Source organism: Armigeres subalbatus, chromosome 1 (genome assembly GCF_024139115.2).
Source record: "Armigeres subalbatus isolate Guangzhou_Male chromosome 1, GZ_Asu_2, whole genome shotgun sequence".
NCBI classification, from domain to species: Eukaryota; Metazoa; Arthropoda; class Insecta; order Diptera; family Culicidae; genus Armigeres; species Armigeres subalbatus.
In genome coordinates this window covers 171,463,312-171,471,648 of record NC_085139.1, presented here as the reverse complement: position 1 = coordinate 171,471,648, position 8,337 = coordinate 171,463,312, and the positions used below count along the sequence as shown (strand labels likewise).

Here is an 8,337-nt window from a genome sequence, read left to right as displayed (position 1 = left end):
TCCCATGTCACTTTCGCCGACTTGAGTAATATGCCGTTGAATTTATCAAACTTGTTTTACATCAGTGGTACTCAGCACTTTGGGTGTTTTTTTCCTCAATTTGCTTCTCACACAATAAAAATGAGCTTTGACCATACAAATTAGCACTTGGTCGAAAGCTTTCAAATATATCTATCTGCTGAGGGCAATAAAACGTATATTGGTGTTAAATTCACTCCGCACGAAACGATCAAAGCAAAACAAAGGTGCGGCCCGCAGTGTAATTTTACTTTGATCAAGTCGTACGAAGTGATTTCAACACCAATATTCGCTTTCGTCCAAGTACTAACTTGATAGAAGAAAGCTCTTTTTCATTGTGTGACAAGCAAATTAATGGAAAAAACGCCCAAAATGCTGAGCACCACTGTTTTACATGGAGAAATACAAAAAAAATCTAAGAAATTGAAAAAAATGGTATCTTTCCTAAAAATTGACATAATATTCTTTATGCGTATTTATTGCTGTGGGACAATTAAATGAACCATACTTAAGTTTATTTTTTGTGTAAAAGAGTACCTACCAAAATCTGGAATCTGATTTTTATGCGAGTAAATATCAAGATGAGACAACAAAAGTGGGATTTGTTTTCAAATTTCTAGAACAAAGCCTACTATTTTATCAGTTTTTCTTTAACAGGAGACAATTTTAAACTAATTTCTGAAAGAAAATCAAAATCGTCAAAAACTTACATGGGACTCTTATGCGAATCCTGGCAGTATTATAGTCCCCTTTACAACCTCGTGCTTATTGAGTCTCACTGAGTACATACATTTTGTTATTAATACGGAAAAATTAGCTTACGTCTGAATATAACGCAGTGCCCCGCGATTCGGGGCAAGTTGAAACGATGCATATGAAAAAATAATTTAAATATAAAAAATATTTTTAAAGAAGTTTGTTAAGGTTGTTTATTTTTTATGTATAATATTTGGCCCGAACTAGCAAACACCGCAAACGGATTCAAAATATATCAAAGGGTGATTTTTTAACAGCACTTCGAATTTCAACTTTGAAAAAACCGTTTCAACTTGCCCCGGTGTACCTTATAGAAGAAGAGGAAGATTATTTGATCTGAGGAAAGTCATTGGGAGAGGTCTTGTTTAGTTATCGAACAATGCAGTGTAACTTCTGAACTCCTTAGCCGATTTTTAATAAATCTTCAATACATATTCTGTCCTAAGAAAACGATTACAGACTGGCTGGGAGGGTTATAGAAGAGAGGGTTTTGTGTAAAAACCAAATTTCTCAATAAAATAAATGCTTTGAAATGTTCTCATCAATCGCTTCGTAATTCTTTAGGGAAACGCTTTGAAATTTCTTTGAGAAACTCTTTAGAATTGCCTCGGGAGACGCTTCGGAATCTCCTCGAGCTACATATCGGAATTTCATAGGAAACCGTTTAGAAACTTCTTCGGGACACACTTCGAATTTTTCTTTGGGCAAAATTTTCTCGGGAAATACTTTCGTCCCTTTTAATATTTTTTAGAAAAAGGCCAAGGAATTACCTCAGGAAAACGTTTCAAAATTTCTACGAAAAACGCTTGGAATTTCCTCGAAAACGCTTTGAAATTTTCTCAAAAAACCCTTAAAAACCACATAGGGAAACAATTTCGGGAACACTTCGTAATTTCTCAGGAAACGCTTCGGTTTTTCCTCGGAAAGCTGTTTTGAATTTACTCGGGAAACACTTCGAAGCTTCCTAAGGATTCAGAATTTCCTCCGAAAACGCTTCGATTTTTTTTTGAGAAACACTCGGGATTTCCTCGGGAATCGCTTTAAATCGCTTTTTCCTCGGAAAATTCTTCAGAATTTTCTCGAGAAATATTTCGGCGTGAGAAATTATATGTAGATCAGCGCATGACAGATTTTGAGCAGCGGCGCGCCGATGAAAAAATGTCGGCGGTAGCGTGACACTAAAATCTGTCTTTGTTGATATTTTAGTGCATTTTTATTATTATTTTCGCTTGTTTCTTTAGAACTTGTTTCAAACAAGTTCATATCATGTTTTGTTATCAATGTTACGGCTTCTACCCGGGTAAAGACGTTCTATAATGATATTACACGCAAAATAAAAGACATATTGCACCTGCGAATAAGGCTTATGCTATCTTGGTTTTTTTCGGTGGCCTTATACGACCATAAGACATGGACATAGAAGCAGGCTGATCAGAGAGCTTTCGGAGTATTAGAATGTAAAGTCCTGTGGATAAAACTCGGTGGTAAACAGGAGAACGCGATGTGGGGACGTGGCATGAATCACGAGTTATACCAGGTGTAAAGAATAGATATTGTCAAACTTATAAAACATGGCAAATTACGCTGGGCTGTCACGTTGCTCGTATGCCGGAAGATAAGATAAGTGAAGATAATGTTCAGTAGAGAGTTACTGGAAGCGATAGGCCTAGGCTCATCGAGGATTAGTAGTAGCCCATCAAGAATCAAATGAACATTGTGAATCCCAACATAAGTCAATTAGTGAGAAGATCTTGCAAATAAGTCAACCTTTTCATGAATTAAATGACTACTTCATCTAATAGAGAAGGTCCATTCCAGCGTAGTAGAAATCAAACAATAGAGGCAAATAATCATTTCACAAATCTCGAAAACAGTTCTTCAAAATTAATCCTAATCGAATAAATAAAACAGTTGCAATGTCATACGTATCATAATTCATGCACTTTGTTTTTTTTACGTGAAAGGCAAAAACCATCACGGCTCGAGAAACGATATCCACTTGATCTAGTGCACAGCAACAAGCTTCATTTCGTATTACTGGGTGTTATTCACTCCCACTCACCTTGTGAGGTGAAGCCTTTTGGCAACTATTCAATTCTAGTAGAACGGAAAATGAAATCAAACCGGAACCGGGACGCCACTTTGGCTGATACATTTTTTCACTCAATTTCAGTTCGTTTATGTCACATTTTTCTGTTCTGTCGAACATGGTTTCGACACGGCCCAACCATAGCTAGCTGGGTTTTGTTGTCTTGATTTTTATTTTGCTTCGCCAGTCAGTGGCTGATGTGTGGCTGATACCGGTGGAGACTCGGAGCTACCGGCGTTCGCCAAAAGCAATCCAATTCAATATAGACTTGTTCCACGAAAATGGCTTGTTGACGTTGGACATGTGATCTTGTTGCTTAATGGAACAAGATGATTGGATTAGTTTCACAAAGTCCAGGGCTGTGTTCATGTTTGTTGATCTAATAATGTTATTATTTATTTTTATTCTGGATAAATTTCTTTGCTTTGCTAATCAGATTGTATTTCTTCACGCATGAAGGTAACTATTTGTTATAGATCTCCTAACTTGTCGATAGTGCGACTGATTCAAGGCTGTGCAATAATATCGTTTGAATCTATTCTGTCACCATACATATATTGAACCATGTTGTGTTCCAGTAGTTATAAGGTGTATGCGATCGAAAAGGGACTGGGTTATTTGGTATACAGTCATTTGCCATAACGCCACTTGGCATGAGACTATTTGGCTTAAGGGTCATTTGACATTATTTTAGCAACAAAATTGTGTGTCATTTGGGATAAATTTGAACTGTGTAAGAAAAAGGGTCCTTTGATGAATAGAGGAGATAAATCCGCATAGAGCGCATATTCAGATGAATATTTACTGATAAACAGAAAGACGGCAAAACCCCTACCGAGGAAGGGATCACGCTCAACATTGACATATTTACGGTAAATATAAACTTTTATTGGAGGAAACACTTCCACCAAATATGAATTATAATTTATGTTCATAAGGGCTATATAAGAAGAGGAAAAGAATGGTTCTTCCTCTTTTGTAACAGTGATCCAAGAACGAAATGGTAGTGCGCGCGTGTGTAAATAATAGAAGGATCTGTTAATTGTTTGTGTAAATCGTGTTAAAACAGAATCCAGTGTAAATCATAGAAAAAGGTCCACGCAAAAGGGAACTTTTTTTGAGTTTTTCTGCAAGTGCATTGCCTCCAAGGAAGCTTTAAAGAAGGAAGCGCCAGTGACCGTTGATCCAGCTTTAGTGATTCCGATGTTTTGGATGCCGTTCCATTGTTCTTAGGCACGCGGAATCATCATTTGCCGAAGGTTGGCCGCCATCTTCCTACCACAATGAAGGCACATCTCGCTTACCCGAGCTAGCACTCGTCTCGATGGTGAATCGGATTTCCAGACGCAATCGGCTCTGCGACTACTGCATACTAGCAACACTGTAACCAGAGACCGGCGGAGTGAAAAACTGTCGAATTGGCAACGTATGAAAATGCATGAAATCACGAGAATAATACTGGCAGCACTTGAACTTTTTGCTTGCTTCTTATGGATGCAAAAAGTAAACAAGTCGAATTGGAACCGCTTTTGACGGTTCGATTGGAAACAAGATGGCGTCTTTGCCGATCTCTTATTCTAGTATTTCTACTGCATACCAAATCGTCCGTACCAAACACCAAAAACCCTATAATCATGCAAGCAGTGTTGCCACATTTTTATCTGTCCTTTGATCTCAAAAATCTTTTTCATCTGTACTAATGTATGAAAAAATCTGTACCATCAATGACAAAAAAGGCACGCAAACACGCAAAAGGCAAAAATAAAAGTATTTGTATGAAAATAAAAATCATGGTAATTTTATTCTACTCAATTTTGAATTTTTATTACATGAACTGATTAATAAAAAGACGAAACCTTCAGCCGATTTCTCTAGTTCTCATTTGCTCGATGGTGCTTATACATGGTCTTACAATATTTTGATCGCATTGTTTCAGTCAATACTATTTTTGAACTACCACCCCGCTGTTTGATTAAATCCTTAGATTTCAAGATAGAATCCATAGTGCTGTCATCGAGTCGATTACGTAACTTTGTTTTGTTGTTATTATACTGCGAAAAAATTCTTTCGACTGATGCAGAAGAATGAGGCATTATTAAGATATTGAAAACAAATCGTCGGAGCGCTGGAAATGCATAAGAATCATCTGCCCGTTTCATACAGGCTACTTTTGTCCACCAGTCCTGCACATGCTCATTTTTAGCAACAGTTATTTCCTCTCGTGATAACTTCACTTTCAATGCCCGGAACTCGTTATCCAATGTTTGAACATCTCCATCTTAAGAACCGGGGAACGCGTCCAACAACACACTGATGCTCGGAAGAGTAGCAATATTTCTTGGGTTTAACATTGCAGCAGCTTTACGAACCGGATCGGTGAAGTCAAAACGTTTTTGCATCTGCCTAATCAATTCCACAAAAAAATTACGACAAATATCCCGGAAAATTCGCTGCTTTTCTATGTCCATAGCTGATATTTCGTTTCCAGCAGCCATTCCAACATAAATTTGCTTTCCGTTCTTCAAATGCTTTTCAAAATCTGTTGCGGTCCCATTTAACATGGACGCAACATAGGATTCTTGACAAATGTTGTTAAGAATCATCAAGTAAAAATCTTTGAGTTCTTCATGTAGCATAGTGAATTCTGGCTTCTCAGACTGAAATAACCGATTCAACTTGTTAATCTGCGGTAAAATATAATCTAGAAAATGTTAAAATCCTGTTGGCAGTCGGATTCTTATCCAGGTTATATTGAAATGTAAAAAACAAAACTAGTTCGGAGAACCTAGCAAGACATCTCTTCACGACCGCCTCCAAAGACAACCACCTAGTGGCCGAAGGGTGGAGCATTTTTAGTGGCTTAAGCTCAAGAATTTCTTGGATCATATCAAATTCACTTGTTCGCTTCGGACTGTTTGAAATATAGCTGTAAATATCTTTCAAAAGATGTTCCAGATAATCTGGGATCTTTCACAAGCATAACTTGCACAAAGTGCAAGTGAATGGCATGTACATTTGATAATAATTAGGTTCGGACAATCAGCCTTCAGTAATCGCATTACCGAATTTGTACCCCCCATCATTACAGCAGCACCATCCGATGCAAATCCCTTCAATCGATCTTTATATGATATTTCATCTTTACGGAACTGATTTACTATAGCATTATAAATGCTTCTGTGGTTAGCCAGTCCAAGTGGAACTGCGGCGTAGAAATGATCTCGTACCTGTAGCGCATCGTTATCTCCCTCGTCACAAATCCGAACCACCATTGCCAACGTCAGTGTTGTCCTACACTCAGTGCGAAAAAATCTGCTCTTTGATTTTACTCCGTCTAAACGATTTTATAGTCTTTACTAAGTAAGTGTAACCAATAGAAGGATATTTGAATTTTCTAAATGTCATGTCAAACTGTCAAAAAAATGCACGCCAGAGCTACAGGAGCGGGCGCGCTGAAAATATACTCCAGTGAAAACACTCCAGTGTATTTTCAGTGCGCGCGCTCCTGAGGCTCTGGTGTGCATTTTTTCAATAGTTTTACATGACCTTTAGAAAATTCAAATATCCCTCTATTAGTTACACTTACTTAGCTAAAATTTTAAAATCGTTTAGATGGAGTAAAATCAAAGAGCAGAATTTTTTGCACTGAGTGTAGGACAACACTGGCCAACGTTTTTGTCACTTTGATGTCCGTCGATTCATCGACTATTAATGAGATTTTTTTTGTTTTCATCTTCGAAACCAGTTCATCGTACTGTTCCTCTGCTAAAACTCCTCCAACAACTGCAGTTGCTTTCGTCCTCCCGAGTCTGAGTTTTGATAATACTTCAGATTTCGGATCAATTGTATGCAACACATTGACAAGTTTGTCGACGGCATTAAAAGAAATATTATTTTCGACCGCCCAAGCAGATATCTTCAACTCTGCCTGCGTCGTCAAGTTCTCATCGGAGTTCTGAGCATTCACGAAAGTATCCAATTTAGCGTCATCGGAGCTTACCACTTTTGAAGCTGCAACCAGATGGCGCTTGGTTTGCAAATGGGTATCCAGGTTTGACTTCCCTCCACGTCTGACACAAAACTTTTCAAGGCAAACCTTGCACCAAGCAAAACAATCATCCATCTCATATTTTTCGAAGACTTGATACTTGGAATCGCGAATCCATTCAGCTTTAAATTTTTGTATTTTTCCTTTTGTAGCTCTCGGTTTCTTCATTTCTGGTTCTTTGTGCTCTTCGCCAACCTCGTCCATTAATGTAACCGCTGAAACATATAAATTTATTTTTATACGCAGTTCTCATTAGTAAATGTGGTAGATTTGTTTTACTGTTAAGCGAATTCGATTCCAAATTACCTAACGGGTAATCCTGACACGACGGGCCTTCTTGCGACAAAGATTCCTCTACTGAAAAAGTTAAGTACAAGCTTTAATTATATTCTAAAACCGGAAATAGTACAATAAGTTACCTCTGTGTCCTTTTTTCGGTTGAGTAAAATAGTCCAATAAAGTGTTTTTTCGTGACATCTTGAATTAACTTTGATTTTTTATTTACGATGAACAATCGCTTCAATAACAACAACAAGGGTTGCAATTCAAATCAACTTCTTACTGCGTTTCACACCGACAATGCCACCCATTGAACTATACTTCAAACGGTTTACTCATACAGCATACTTGTAGATTTGTTTTCAAACACGATCGACTGCCTCGGCAAATCACGCAGCATGCGCTTGTGTTCGTATAAGCAAGGACCTTCATATAAATGATGTCGTTTGTGTTTATCTAGACAAGACATTAGGGTGACCATATATGTTACACGACTATTTGTTATTTACGTAAATAAGATTTACACATTAGTTCCGTATTATGTAAATGAAAAATAATTTCTATTTTGAGAATTTGTTTTGAATCGCCAAAATCTGTACCAATCTGTATTTTTTGAGAAATATCTGTAATCTGTACCGTACAGAATCTGTACCAAAATGTGTCAAAAAATCTGTACCTTTCCAGATAAATCTGTACCTGTGGCAACACTGCATGCAAGTACCCCGAATATGACGTCACAAATAAATTGTAAAAGTGTAAACTTTAAGCGTAGCCCTGTATGCGTATCACTGTATAGATACCCCCCCCCTTTCTATATGTAATACATTTGCCCATCCTACCGCATTCGCTTCGTTTATGTACAGCTCTGTTTTTATACTCCTGCGAAGATAACTGAACCATTCTCAGCTTGAGTATTGGGGAGAATGAAGTAGCGTAAACGACCCGGTAGAATACCCTCCCGTGAGCTAGCAAGTTGGAACGGCAAATGCTGGGTAAAGCGTACCATTGGTACTTCGCGTACCTGAAGGAATAAAATAGGCATCGTGCGAACGTTTAGAGGTAATTATACCATCCACCAGAGCTGCGGCAACACACACGAGCTGAGAACAGATTTCATAGTGATGGGCGATATGCAAAGGCGCGTGAT

General features: G+C 37.9%; 1 pseudogene; it reads right to left on the bottom strand.

Annotated features, from left to right (window-relative positions):
• Positions 1–5,142: 5,142 nt before the first annotated feature.
• Positions 5,143–7,115, bottom strand: LOC134206750 (uncharacterized; annotated as a pseudogene).
• Positions 7,116–8,337: the final 1,222 nt, after the last annotated feature.